Here is a 15708-nt window from a genome sequence, read left to right on the forward strand (position 1 = left end):
TGAGCGGGAGACGTAAATTTTTGCTACGATTATGATAATCGACGCCGCGAATTAGTCGTTCCCCTGTTTCGTTTAGAATAACAGAGATAGTTCAAATGATTTTAACTTTGAATTAACACGGTTAATATAAACGTGTATATTTAACGATATTTAAAGTTATAATGAATACGTCACAAATGATTTAACGATGATACAATTAGTTTGTTACAGTAATTTGACCCGATTTTATGATATTTCTCGATGTATTCGTTAGACTAAGCGACTTTGATTTTATTCGTCTGAACCTTTCGATGCATCCCGTTTGAATTCTCATTTGCCACTGACTGCCCTTCCATTTTGTCCTTTGTCTTCTCTGAGATACGACCCCCACTACGCTCGGATCACGCCACCGTTCGCGCCTATGATCACGTATACCAGCTTCTTTCTTTATGCGGATAAAATAACGCACCGAAGGCGAATAGATGTTTCTGGAACTCGCTGCTTGACGACAACTATGCGTTTATCGCTACTTTGTGTATATCTCGACGGTCATGTAAGACGATCTGTTTGCGACGGTTAGGAACACGGCCTACAGTAAGCCTTGGGTCGTAATAAACGGAAAGAATAAAATTTTAATTAAAATTAAATTTTTTATAAATAAAATATATATAATAATATTGTTAATAAGTTTTAAATTAGAATAAAAAATAGATAAAAATAGGATAAAAAATATATAAATATGAATATAAATATATATATATATATACTAATATAAATTGTATTAAAAAATTTTAGTTTAAATAAAAATATTTTATTTACAATAGAAAGATTAATTATTAATTAAAATTTTAATAAAAAATAATTTAATATAAATTAATTATATTTAAATAAATATATATATATATGAGTGTGTGTGTGTATAAAATATTTTAAAGAATTAATTATTAATTAAAATTTTAATAAAAAAATAATTTAATATAAATTAATAATATTTTAATAAATGTATTTATATATATATATATTATGTGTGTGTATGTGCGCATTCTAAATAAATATGTAAATATTTTATATTTTAAAAATAAAGATAATTTAATAAAAAATTATATTTAATGTAATTTGCATATTAAATTTTGATTTTAAAAGAATTAATAATATTAATAATATAAAATAAATTTTATAACGATTTTTTAATTAATTATATTTTTGTATTAATAAATAATGATTTAAAATTAAAAATTTATTTTATTTTAATAATTGAATTTAAATAATTAATGAAAGTTAAATTTAGAAAAAAATATAAATAATGATTAATTTAGTGCCAGCAATAGCGGTTAAACTAAATTTGTAAATTAATTTTATTAATTTATATATATATAAATATTTAGAATAATGTTATTTAATAAAAATTATATATTTTAGGTGAAATTTAATTTATAATTAAATTAAATTTTATATTTATAAATATAATAAGATAAAATAATAAACTAGGACTAGATACCCTATTATATAAAATAATAATATTGGATTTATTATTAAATGTTGAATCATTAAAATTGAATTATATGGCGGCTTTTCATTCTTATTAGAGAAACTTGTAGTTTAATTTGATAATCCACGATAAGATAAACTTAAGTAGATGTTTATGTATTGTTGTATATTATTATATAAAATTAATTTTAATAAAAATTTAATACAAAATTTTAATTCAAATCAAAATGTAGTATATTTAAGAATTTATGAGTTATAATAAATTTAATTTTTTAATAATTATATTTTAATATTAATTTGAAAGAGGATTCAAAAGTAAAATTAATAAATTAATTAATTTGAAAATAGTTTTGAAAAGTGTACAAATCGCCCGTCAATTTCATTTGTGGAATAAGTCGTAACATAGTAAAAATATTGGAAAATGTTTTTAGATAAAAAATTAGTTTTTATAATATTTCATTTTTAATGAAAATTATTTAAATTGCATTTTTTTTAAATAATAAATTTAATATTTTAGTTTAAAATTTATTAAATTACATTTTTGTAAAGTTGTATAATAAATAATTGTTAAAGTAATAATTTATGAAATAATGTAATGATTTATAGATTAATTTTTATATAATTAAATTTTTCAATAATTTTTTAATAATTTTATAAATAAATTTTAAAGATTTATATAATTAAATTTTAATTTATAGTTAGATAATTGTTTATTTAAAGTTAATAGAATATTTTATTTCTATAATATGATTTCAAGTCATATACTTATTCAAGTTCATTAACTAATTATTTTTTTTAATAATATATCTCAAATATTATTTATAAAAAATGATAAAATTAAATATATAAAATATAATGATGTAAATAATATATTTAAATTTGTATATGGATATTCAATTATTTGTTTTCCTAATCAAGTAAGTATAATAATCGTTAAGAATCAGCCGATGTTATTTGCAAATTGTCAGTTGTTGTTATCTGTTTAATAAACATTATTGGTTAAATATCACCTAGTGTACTTCAGTACCTATTACACCATTCCGCCTCATATTCAAGAGATAAAAACAAAACACCATTAAAAGCTGTAACAGTTATACTTTCAGACCAGAAGAATAAGATGAGAGACAAGTAAATGAAAAGATATGGAACATTTAAGGACACTAGATATAGCATTGCAAAGAAAGGACAAGATCATACATGATCTATCACAAACGCTATCATACTTTGAGAAAAATATATTTTTCATCTTTCTTAAAATCCTTTTTAAGAAGGAAAAATGATTTGAAACAAGAACAAAAGAAACTTTCAATCATTTTTCTTGCCTTAAATCGCAGTGTAAAAATAAAGATGAAAAAAATGTTATAGCGGATTGTAAAGAAAATACAATGAACGAACATACCTTGTTGTCGCGAATTGAAACGTTGCTCGTCACCGTGTGTGTCTGATTTGGCGTGCAAGACATTTCCTTGCGGAAGTTGACCCTCTAGTTGTTGGCGCGAGGTTCGCCGCTAACGGTTGCTGCGATGCTGATGATGATGTGATCATGTGGCACTGTATGATTTACTGCTGTATCTCTGTTCACTTGATCGTCCAATGCTCGTGATCCGGCTCGAAGGACCAAATGTTACGACCGTTCGCGTAGAGACGCGATCGCGAGGGAAACGTGTGAGCGGAAGACGTAAATTTTTGCTACGATTATGATAATCGACGCCGCGAATTAGTCGTTCCCCTGTTTCGTTTAGAATAACAGAGATAGTTCAAATGATTTTAACTTTGAATTAACACGGTTAATATAAACGTGTATATTTAACGATATTTAAAGTTATAATGAATACGTCACAAATGATTTAACGATGATACAATTAGTTTGTTACAGTAATTTGACCCGATTTTATGATATTTCTCGATGTATTCGTTAGACTAAGCGACTTTGATTTTATTCGTCTGAACCTTTCGATGCATCCCGTTTGAATTCTCATTTGCCACTGACTGCCCTTCCATTTTGTCCTTTGTCTTCTCTGAGATACGACCCCCACTACGCTCGGATCACGCCACCGTTCGCGCCTATGATCACGTATACCAGCTTCTTTCTTTATGCGGATAAAATAACGCACCGAAGGCGAATAGATGTTTGTGGAACTCGCTGCTTGACGACAACTATGCGTTTATCGCTACTTTGTGTATATCTCGACGGTCATGTAAGACGATCTGTTTGCGACGGTTAGGAACACGGCCTACAGTAAGCCTTGGGTCGTAATAAACGGAAAGAATAAAATTTTAATTAAAATTAAATTTTTTATAAATAAAATATATATAATAATATTGTTAATAAGTTTTAAATTAGAATAAAAAATAGATAAAAATAGGATAAAAAATATATAAATATGAATATAAATATATATATATATATACTAATATAAATTGTATTAAAAAATTTTAGTTTAAATAAAAATATTTTATTTACAATAGAAAGATTAATTATTAATTAAAATTTTAATAAAAAATAATTTAATATAAATTAATTATATTTAAATAAATATATATATATATATGTGTGTGTGTGTGTATATATATATATATATTATTTATATATATATGAGTGTATATGTGTGTATAAAATATTTTAAAGAATTAATTATTAATTAAAATTTTAATAAAAAAATAATTTAATATAAATTAATAATATTTTAATAAATGTATTTATATATATATATTATGTGTGTGTATGTGCGCATTCTAAATAAATATGTAAATATTTTATATTTTAAAAATAAAGATAATTTAATAAAAAATTATATTTAATGTAATTTGCATATTAAATTTTGACTTTAAAAGAATTAATAATATTAATAATATAAAATAAATTTTATAACGATTTTTTAATTAATTATATTTTTGTATTAATAAATAATGATCTAAAATTAAAAATTTATTTTATTTTAATAATTGAATTTAAATAATTAATGAAAGTTAAATTTAGAAAAAAATATAAATAATGATTAATTTAGTGCCAGCAATAGCGGTTAAACTAAATTTGTAAATTAATTTTATTAATTTATATATATATAAATATTTAGAATAATGTTATTTAATAAAAATTATATATTTTAGGTGAAATTTAATTTATAATTAAATTAAATTTTATATTTATAAATATAATAAGATAAAATAATAAACTAGGACTAGATACCCTATTATATAAAATAATAATATTGGATTTATTATTAAATGTTGAATCATTAAAATTGAATTATATGGCGGCTTTTCATTCTTATTAGAGAAACTTGTAGTTTAATTTGATAATCCACGATAAGATAAACTTAAGTAGATGTTTATGTATTGTTGTATATTATTATATAAAATTAATTTTAATAAAAATTTAATACAAAATTTTAATTCAAATCAAAATGTAGTATATTTAAGAATTTATGAGTTATAATAAATTTAATTTTTTAATAATTATATTTTAATATTAATTTGAAAGAGGATTCAAAAGTAAAATTAATAAATTAATTAATTTGAAAATAGTTTTGAAAAGTGTACAAATCGCCCGTCAATTTCATTTGTGGAATAAGTCGTAACATAGTAAAAATATTGGAAAATGTTTTTAGATAAAAAATTAGTTTTTATAATATTTCATTTTTAATGAAAATTATTTAAATTGAATTTTTTTAAATAATAAATTTAATATTTTAGTTTAAAATTTATTAAATTACATTTTTGTAAAGTTGTATAATAAATAATTGTTAAAGTAATAATTTATGAAATAATGTAATGATTTATAGATTAATTTTTATATAATTAAATTTTTCAATAATTTTTTAATAATTTTATAAATAAATTTTAAAGATTTATATAATTAAATTTTAATTTATAGTTAGATAATTGTTTATTTAAAGTTAATAGAATATTTTATTTCTATAATATGATTTCAAGTTATATACTTATTCAAGTTCATTAACTAATTATTTTTTTTAATAATATATCTCAAATATTATTTATAAAAAATGATAAAATTAAATATATAAAATATAATGATGTAAATAATATATTTAAATTTGTATATGGATATTCAATTATTTGTTTTCCTAATCAAGTAAGTATAATAATCGTTAAGAATCAGCCGACGTTATTTGCAAATTGTCAGTTGTTGTTATCTGTTTAATAAACATTATTGGTTAAATATCACCTAGTGTACTTCAGTACCTATTACACCATTCCACCTCATATTCAAGAGATAAAAACAAAACACCATTAAAAGCTGTAACAGTTATACTTTCAGACCAGAAGAATAAGATGAGAGAGTACAAGTAAATGAAAAGATATGGAACATTTAAGGACACTAGATATAGCATTGCAAAGAAAGGACAAGATCATACATGATCTATCACAAACGCTATCGTACTTTGAGTAAAATATATTTTTCATCTTTCTTAAAATCCTTTTTAAGAAGGAAAAATGATTTGAAACAAGAACAAAAGAAACTTTCAATCATTTTTCTTGCCTTAAATCGCAGTGTAAAAATAAAGATGAAAAAAATGTTACAGCGGATTGTAAAGAAAATACAATGAACGAACATACCTTGTTGTCGCGAATTGAAACGTTGCTCGTCACCGTGTGTGTCTGATTTGGCGTGCAAGACATTTCCTTGCGGAAGTTGACCCTCTAGTTGTTGGCGCGAGGTTCGCCGCTAACGGTTGCTGCGATGCTGATGATGATGTGATCATGTGGCACTGTATGATTTACTGCTGATCTCTGTTCACTTGATCGTCCAATGCTCGTGATCCGGCTCGAAGGATTTAAAATTTAAAATTTTTATAAATAGAATATTTATAATAGTATTATTAATTATTTTTTAGAATAATAAAAAATATAAAAAAAATTAAATTTTAATAAAAAATAAAATTTAAATAAAAAAAAATAAATTTATAAAATTAAAGTTAATATAAATTAATAATATATATATATATAAATTATTATTTTTATAAATAGAATATTTATAATAGTATTGTAAATTATTTTTTAGTAAAATAAGAAATATGAAATAAAAATTAATTTTTGGTAAAATTTAAATTTAAAATATAATTTATAATATATATATATAAATAATTAAAATTTCTATAAATAGAATATTTATAATAGTATCATTGATTATTTTTGAATTTAAAAAAAAAATATAAAAAAAAATTAAATTTTTAGAAGAAACTAAAATTTATATACGAAATATAAATTTATAATATTAAAATAAATATAAGTGGATAATATATATATATAATTAAAATTTTTATAAATAGAATATTTATAATAGTATCATTGATTATTTTTGGATTGAATAAAAAAGTATATATCCGTATCGAGATATATACTGTCTCATATATATATAATTAATTTAAATTATTAGTAAAAATGCTAAAATATATTTATGGGACGATAAGACCCTATAGAATTTTATATTTATATATATTAGATTTTAAATTTTTTAAATATAAATATTTAATTGGGAGGATTAGTAAATTTATAAAACTTTATTTTAAATATAAACTTTAATTAAAGAATAATTAATGATCTTGTATTATAAATTAAAAGAATAAATTACCTTAGGGATAACAGCGTAATATCTTTTTAAAGATCATATTAATAAAGATGATTGCGACCTCGATGTTGAATTAAGATAAATTTTAAATGCAGAAGTTTAATAATTAAGTCTGTTCGACTTTTAAAATCTTACATGATTTGAGTTCAAATCGACGTGAGTCAGATTGGTTTCTATCTATAAAAATAAATAAATTATTTGTACGAAAGGACTATAATTTTTAATTAAATTATATTATTAACTTTAATTAATAATTTTGATTATATTAGCAAATTAGTGCATTAAATTTAGAATTTAAATAAATTATAATAAAATTATAATATATAATAATTTTTTTTTAATTTTTTATTAATAATATTTATAATTTTGATTAGAGTGGCTTTCTTAACTTTATTTGAGCGTAAAATATTAGGTTATATTCAATTACGAAAAGGTCCAAATAAATTAATAATTAAAGGTTTATTTCAACCTTTTAGAGATGCTTTAAAATTGATATCAAAGGAATTCTTTTTTTTAAATTTTAATAATTTATATTTATATAGTCCAATAATTATATTTTTTTATCATTAATATTATGATTTATTTATCCTTGAATATATTCTTTTCTTTTTATTGATTATAGAATTATTTTTTTAATATTAATTTTGAGATTAATGGTTTATCCAATTATAATAATTGGTTGAGTGTCTTTATGTAATTATTCAATTTTAGGTTCATTACGTTCAGTTTCTCAAATAATTTCATTTGAAATTTTATTATTTTTGGTTTTTTTTTTACTAATAATTTTAATTGAGAATTATTCTTTATTTATATTTATAAAATTTCAATATAATATATATATTTTTTTATATATCCTTTATATATTATTTTTATAATTAGAGCATTAATTGATTTAAATCGAGTTCCATTTGATTTGATTGAAGGTGAATCAGAATTAGTTTCTGGATTTAATGTTGAATATTATAGAAGATTATTTGTATTAATTTTTTTTATCTGAATATTTAAATGTTATATTTATAAGATTATTATTAACAATAATGTTTTTTGGATTAAATTGATGATCATTTAGTTTTATTTTAGTTTATTTATTTCATTTAATTTTATTAATTATAATTCGTGGTGTATTACCTCGTATTCGATATGATAAATTAATAATAATATGTTGGGTTGAATTATTAGTGTTAATTTTAATATATATAATATTAGTTTATTTAATAAAAGAATTTATTGTTTTGATAGTATTTTAATTTGTATTTTAAAAAATATTTAATTTTTAATAAATTTTTTTTATAATAAATTATTATTAATTTTAAATTAATTTTATTAATTTAAAAATTACAAAAATTTATATGTTTATATATATAGATTAAGTTTTTAATTATTATATTTAAATATATAAAAGTTTGTTTATATAAATTTAATTAATTAAAAAATTAATTTTTATTAAATTTGTATATATATAAATAAATTATTTAATATTTATTTATTGATTTCTAATTAATATTATTAATTTAAAAATTAATTTTATTTTAAAAAATATATTTAAATATGTGTGTGTGTGTATTTTATATATATATTTAAATATGTATGTATATTAATAAATTTGTATGTATTTATATAAATATATTAATATTATTAGTAAGTTTGTGTTTATATATATATAAATATAAATAAGTAAATTTGTGTGTGTATTTAAATATATTAAATACATATATATTAATTTATGTGTATTTAAATTTTATAATATTTATATATATATATATTTATAGATATATATATATATAAATTAAATTTTTTATTTTTTATATTTAATTTATTTATAGGTCTTATTAAATAAATTATAAATTTATTAGATAAATCTAAAATTAAAAAAAAATGTAAATATAATTAATTTTGATTTAAATTAAATAAATTATTTATGTTTAATAATTATAATAATTTAATTATATAATTAAATTTTTATTTATAGTTAGATAATTGTTTATTTAAAGTTAATAGAATATTTTATTTCTATAATATGATTTCAAGTCATATACTTATTCAAGTTCATTAACTAATTATTTTTTTTAATAATATATCTCAAATATTATTTATAAAAAATGATAAAATTAAATATATAAAATATAATGATGTAAATAATATATTTAAATTTGTATATGGATATTCAATTATTTGTTTTCCTAATCAAGTAAGTATAATAATCGTTAAGAATCAGCCGATGTTATTTGCAAATTGTCAGTTGTTGTTATCTGTTTAATAAACATTATTGGTTAAATATCACCTAGTGTACTTCAGTACCTATTACACCATTCCGCCTCATATTCAAGAGATAAAAACAAAACACCATTAAAAGCTGTAACAGTTATACTTTCAGACCAGAAGAATAAGATGAGAGTACAAGTAAATGAAAAGATATGGAACATTTAAGGACACTAGATATAGCATTGCAAAGAAAGGACAAGATCATACATGATCTATCACAAACGCTATCGTACTTTGAGTAAAATATATTTTTCATTTTTCTTAAAATCCTTTTTAAGAAGGAAAAATGATTTGAAACAAGAACAAAAGAAACTTTCAATCATTTTTCTTGCCTTAAATCGCAGTGTAAAAATAAAGATGAAAAAAATGTTATAGCGGATTGTAAAGAAAATACAATGAACGAACATACCTTGTTGTCGCGAATTGAAACGTTGCTCGTCACCGTGTGTGTCTGATTTGGCGTGCAAGACATTTCCTTGCGGAAGTTGACCCTCTAGTTGTTGGCGCGAGGTTCGCCGCTAACGGTTGCTGCGATGCTGATGATGATGTGATCATGTGGCACTGTATGATTTACTGCTGTATCTCTGTTCACTTGATCGTCCAATGCTCGTGATCCGGCTCGAAGGACCAAATGTTACGACCGTTCGCGTAGAGACGCGATCGCGAGGGAAACGTGTGAGCGGGAGACGTAAATTTTTGCTACGATTATGATAATCGACGCCGCGAATTAGTCGTTCCCCTGTTTCGTTTAGAATAACAGAGATAGTTCAAATGATTTTAACTTTGAATTAACACGGTTAATATAAACGTGTATATTTAACGATATTTAAAGTTATAATGAATACGTCACAAATGATTTAACGATGATACAATTAGTTTGTTACAGTAATTTGACCCGATTTTATGATATTTCTCGATGTATTCGTTAGACTAAGCGACTTTGATTTTATTCGTCTGAACCTTTCGATGCATCCCGTTTGAATTCTCATTTGCCACTGACTGCCCTTCCATTTTGTCCTTTGTCTTCTCTGAGATACGACCCCCACTACGCTCGGATCACGCCACCGTTCGCGCCTATGATCACGTATACCAGCTTCTTTCTTTATGCGGATAAAATAACGCACCGAAGGCGAATAGATGTTTGTGGAACTCGCTGCTTGACGACAACTATGCGTTTATCGCTACTTTGTGTATATCTCGACGGTCATGTAAGACGATCTGTTTGCGACGGTTAGGAACACGGCCTACAGTAAGCCTTGGGTCGTAATAAACGGAAAGAATAAAATTTTAATTAAAATTAAATTTTTTATAAATAAAATATATATAATAATATTGTTAATAAGTTTTAAATTAGAATAAAAAATAGATAAAAATAGGATAAAAAATATATAAATATGAATATAAATATATATATATATACTAATATAAATTGTATTAAAAAATTTTAGTTTAAATAAAAATATTTTATTTACAATAGAAAGATTAATTATTAATTAAAATTTTAATAAAAAATAATTTAATATAAATTAATTATATTTAAATAAATATATATATATATGAGTGTGTGTGTGTGTATAAAATATTTTAAAGAATTAATTATTAATTAAAATTTTAATAAAAAAATAATTTAATATAAATTAATAATATTTTAATAAATGTATTTATATATATATATATTATGTGTGTGTATGTGCGCATTCTAAATAAATATGTAAATATTTTATATTTTAAAAATAAAGATAATTTAATAAAAAATTATATTTAATGTAATTTGCATATTAAATTTTGATTTTAAAAGAATTAATAATATTAATAATATAAAATAAATTTTATAACGATTTTTTAATTAATTATATTTTTGTATTAATAAATAATGATTTAAAATTAAAAATTTATTTTATTTTAATAATTGAATTTAAATAATTAATGAAAGTTAAATTTAGAAAAAAATATAAATAATGATTAATTTAGTGCCAGCAATAGCGGTTAAACTAAATTTGTAAATTAATTTTATTAATTTATATATATATAAATATTTAGAATAATGTTATTTAATAAAAATTATATATTTTAGGTGAAATTTAATTTATAATTAAATTAAATTTTATATTTATAAATATAATAAGATAAAATAATAAACTAGGACTAGATACCCTATTATATAAAATAATAATATTGGATTTATTATTAAATGTTGAATCATTAAAATTGAATTATATGGCGGCTTTTCATTCTTATTAGAGAAACTTGTAGTTTAATTTGATAATCCACGATAAGATAAACTTAAGTAGATGTTTATGTATTGTTGTATATTATTATATAAAATTAATTTTAATAAAAATTTAATACAAAATTTTAATTCAAATCAAAATGTAGTATATTTAAGAATTTATGAGTTATAATAAATTTAATTTTTTAATAATTATATTTTAATATTAATTTGAAAGAGGATTCAAAAGTAAAATTAATAAATTAATTAATTTGAAAATAGTTTTGAAAAGTGTACAAATCGCCCGTCAATTTCATTTGTGGAATAAGTCGTAACATAGTAAAAATATTGGAAAATGTTTTTAGATAAAAAATTAGTTTTTATAATATTTCATTTTTAATGAAAATTATTTAAATTGCATTTTTTTTAAATAATAAATTTAATATTTTAGTTTAAAATTTATTAAATTACATTTTTGTAAAGTTGTATAATAAATAATTGTTAAAGTAATAATTTATGAAATAATGTAATGATTTATAGATTAATTTTTATATAATTAAATTTTTCAATAATTTTTTAATAATTTTATAAATAAATTTTAAAGATTTATATAATTAAATTTTAATTTATAGTTAGATAATTGTTTATTTAAAGTTAATAGAATATTTTATTTCTATAATATGATTTCAAGTCATATACTTATTCAAGTTCATTAACTAATTATTTTTTTTAATAATATATCTCAAATATTATTTATAAAAAATGATAAAATTAAATATATAAAATATAATGATGTAAATAATATATTTAAATTTGTATATGGATATTCAATTATTTGTTTTCCCAATCAAGTAAGTATAATAATCGTTAAGAATCAGCCGATGTTATTTGCAAATTGTCAGTTGTTGTTATCTGTTTAATAAACATTATTGGTTAAATATCACCTAGTGTACTTCAGTACCTATTACACCATTCCGCCTCATATTCAAGAGATAAAAACAAAACACCATTAAAAGCTGTAACAGTTATACTTTCAGACCAGAAGAATAAGATGAGAGACAAGTAAATGAAAAGATATGGAACATTTAAGGACACTAGATATAGCATTGCAAAGAAAGGACAAGATCATACATGATCTATCACAAACGCTATCATACTTTGAGAAAAATATATTTTTCATCTTTCTTAAAATCCTTTTTAAGAAGGAAAAATGATTTGAAACAAGAACAAAAGAAACTTTCAATCATTTTTCTTGCCTTAAATCGCAGTGTAAAAATAAAGATGAAAAAAATGTTATAGCGGATTGTAAAGAAAATACAATGAACGAACATACCTTGTTGTCGCGAATTGAAACGTTGCTCGTCACCGTGTGTGTCTTATTTGGCGTGCAAGACATTTCCTTGCGGAAGTTGACCCTCTAGTTGTTGGCGCGAGGTTCGCCGCTAACGGTTGCTGCGATGCTGATGATGATGTGATCATGTGTCACTGTATGCTTTACTGCTGTATCTCTGTTCACTTGATCGTCCAATGCTCGTGATCCGGCTCGAAGGACCAAATGTTACGACCGTTCGCGTAGAGACGCGATCGCGAGGGAAACGTGTGAGCGGGAGACGTAAATTTTTGCTACGATTATGATAATCGACGCCGCAAATTAGTCGTTCCCCTGTTTCGTTTAGAATAACAGAGATAGTTCAAATGATTTTAACTTTGAATTAACACGGTTAATATAAACGTGTATATTTAACGATATTTAAAGTAATAATGAATACGTCACAAATGATTTAACGATGATACAATTAGTTTGTTACAGTAATTTGACCCGATTTTATGATATTTCTCGATGTATTCGTTAGACTAAGCGACTTTGATTTTATTCGTCTGAACCTTTCGATGCATCCCGTTTGAATTCTCATTTGCCACTGACTGCCCTTCCATTTTGTCCTTTGTCTTCTCTGAGATACGACCCCCACTACGCTCGGATCACGCCACCGTTCGCGCCTATGATCACGTATACCAGCTTCTTTCTTTATGCGGATAAAATAACGCACCGAAGGCGAATAGATGTTTCTGGAACTCGCTGCTTGACGACAACTATGCGTTTATCGCTACTTTGTGTATATCTCGACGGTCATGTAAGACGATCTGTTTGCGACGGTTAGGAACACGGCCTACAGTAAGCCTTGGGTCGTAATAAACGGAAAGAATAAAATTTTAATTAAAATTAAATTTTTTATAAATAAAATATATATAATAATATTGTTAATAAGTTTTAAATTAGAATAAAAAATAGATAAAAATAGGATAAAAAATATATAAATATGAATATAAATATATATATATATACTAATATAAATTGTATTAAAAAATTTTAGTTTAAATAAAAATATTTTATTTACAATAGAAAGATTAATTATTAATTAAAATTTTAATAAAAAAATAATTTAATATAAATTAATTATATTTAAATAAATATATATATATATGAGTGTGTGTGTGTATATATATATATATATATTATTTATATATATATGAGTGTATATGTGTGTATAAAATATTTTAAAGAATTAATTATTAATTAAAATTTTAATAAAAAAATAATTTAATATAAATTAATAATATTTTAATAAATGTATTTATATATATATATTATGTGTGTGTATGTGCGCATTCTAAATAAATATGTAAATATTTTATATTTTAAAAATAAAGATAATTTAATAAAAAATTATATTTAATGTAATTTGCATATTAAATTTTGACTTTAAAAGAATTAATAATATTAATAATATAAAATAAATTTTATAACGATTTTTTAATTAATTATATTTTTGTATTAATAAATAATGATTTAAAATTAAAAATTTATTTTATTTTAATAATTGAATTTAAATAATTAATGAAAGTTAAATTTAGAAAAAAATATAAATAATGATTAATTTAGTGCCAGCAATAGCGGTTAAACTAAATTTGTAAATTAATTTTATTAATTTATATATATATAAATATTTAGAATAATGTTATTTAATAAAAATTATATATTTTAGGTGAAATTTAATTTATAATTAAATTAAATTTTATATTTATAAATATAATAAGATAAAATAATAAACTAGGACTAGATACCCTATTATATAAAATAATAATATTGGATTTATTATTAAATGTTGAATCATTAAAATTGAATTATATGGCGGCTTTTCATTCTTATTAGAGAAACTTGTAGCATAATTTGATAATCCACGATAAGATAAACTTAAGTAGATGTTTATGTATTGTTGTATATTATTATATAAAATTAATTTTAATAAAAATTTAATACAAAATTTTAATTCAAATCAAAATGTAGTATATTTAAGAATTTATGAGTTATAATAAATTTAATTTTTTAATAATTATATTTTAATATTAATTTGAAAGAGGATTCAAAAGTAAAATTAATAAATTAATTAATTTGAAAATAGTTTTGAAAAGTGTACAAATCGCCCGTCAATTTCATTTGTGGAATAAGTCGTAACATAGTAAAAATATTGGAAAATGTTTTTAGATAAAAAATTAGTTTTTATAATATTTCATTTTTAATGAAAATTATTTAAATTGCATTTTTTTTAAATAATAAATTTAATATTTTAGTTTAAAATTTATTAAATTACATTTTTGTAAAGTTGTATAATAAATAATTGTTAAAGTAATAATTTATGAAATAATGTAATGATTTATAGATTAATTTTTATATAATTAAATTTTTCAATAATTTTTTAATAATTTTATAAATAAATTTTAAAGATTTATATAATTAAATTTTAATTTATAGTTAGATAATTGTTTATTTAAAGTTAATAGAATATTTTATTTCTATAATATGATTTCAAGTCATATACTTATTCAAGTTCATTAACTAATTATTTTTTTTAATAATATATCTCAAATATTATTTATAAAAAATGATAAAATTAAATATATAAAATATAATGATGTAAATAATATATTTAAATTTGTATATGGATATTCAATTATTTGTTTTCCTAATCAAGTAAGTATAATAATCGTTAAGAATCAGCCGATGTTATTTGCAAATTGTCAGTTGTTGTTATCTGTTTAATAAACATTATTGGTTAAATATCACCTAGTGTACTTCAGTACCTATTACACCATTCCGCCTCATATTCAAGAGATAAAA

Source organism: Bombus vancouverensis, chromosome 8, assembly GCF_051014615.1.
Source record: "Bombus vancouverensis nearcticus chromosome 8, iyBomVanc1_principal, whole genome shotgun sequence".
In the NCBI taxonomy this organism is placed as follows: Eukaryota; Metazoa; Arthropoda; class Insecta; order Hymenoptera; family Apidae; genus Bombus; species Bombus vancouverensis.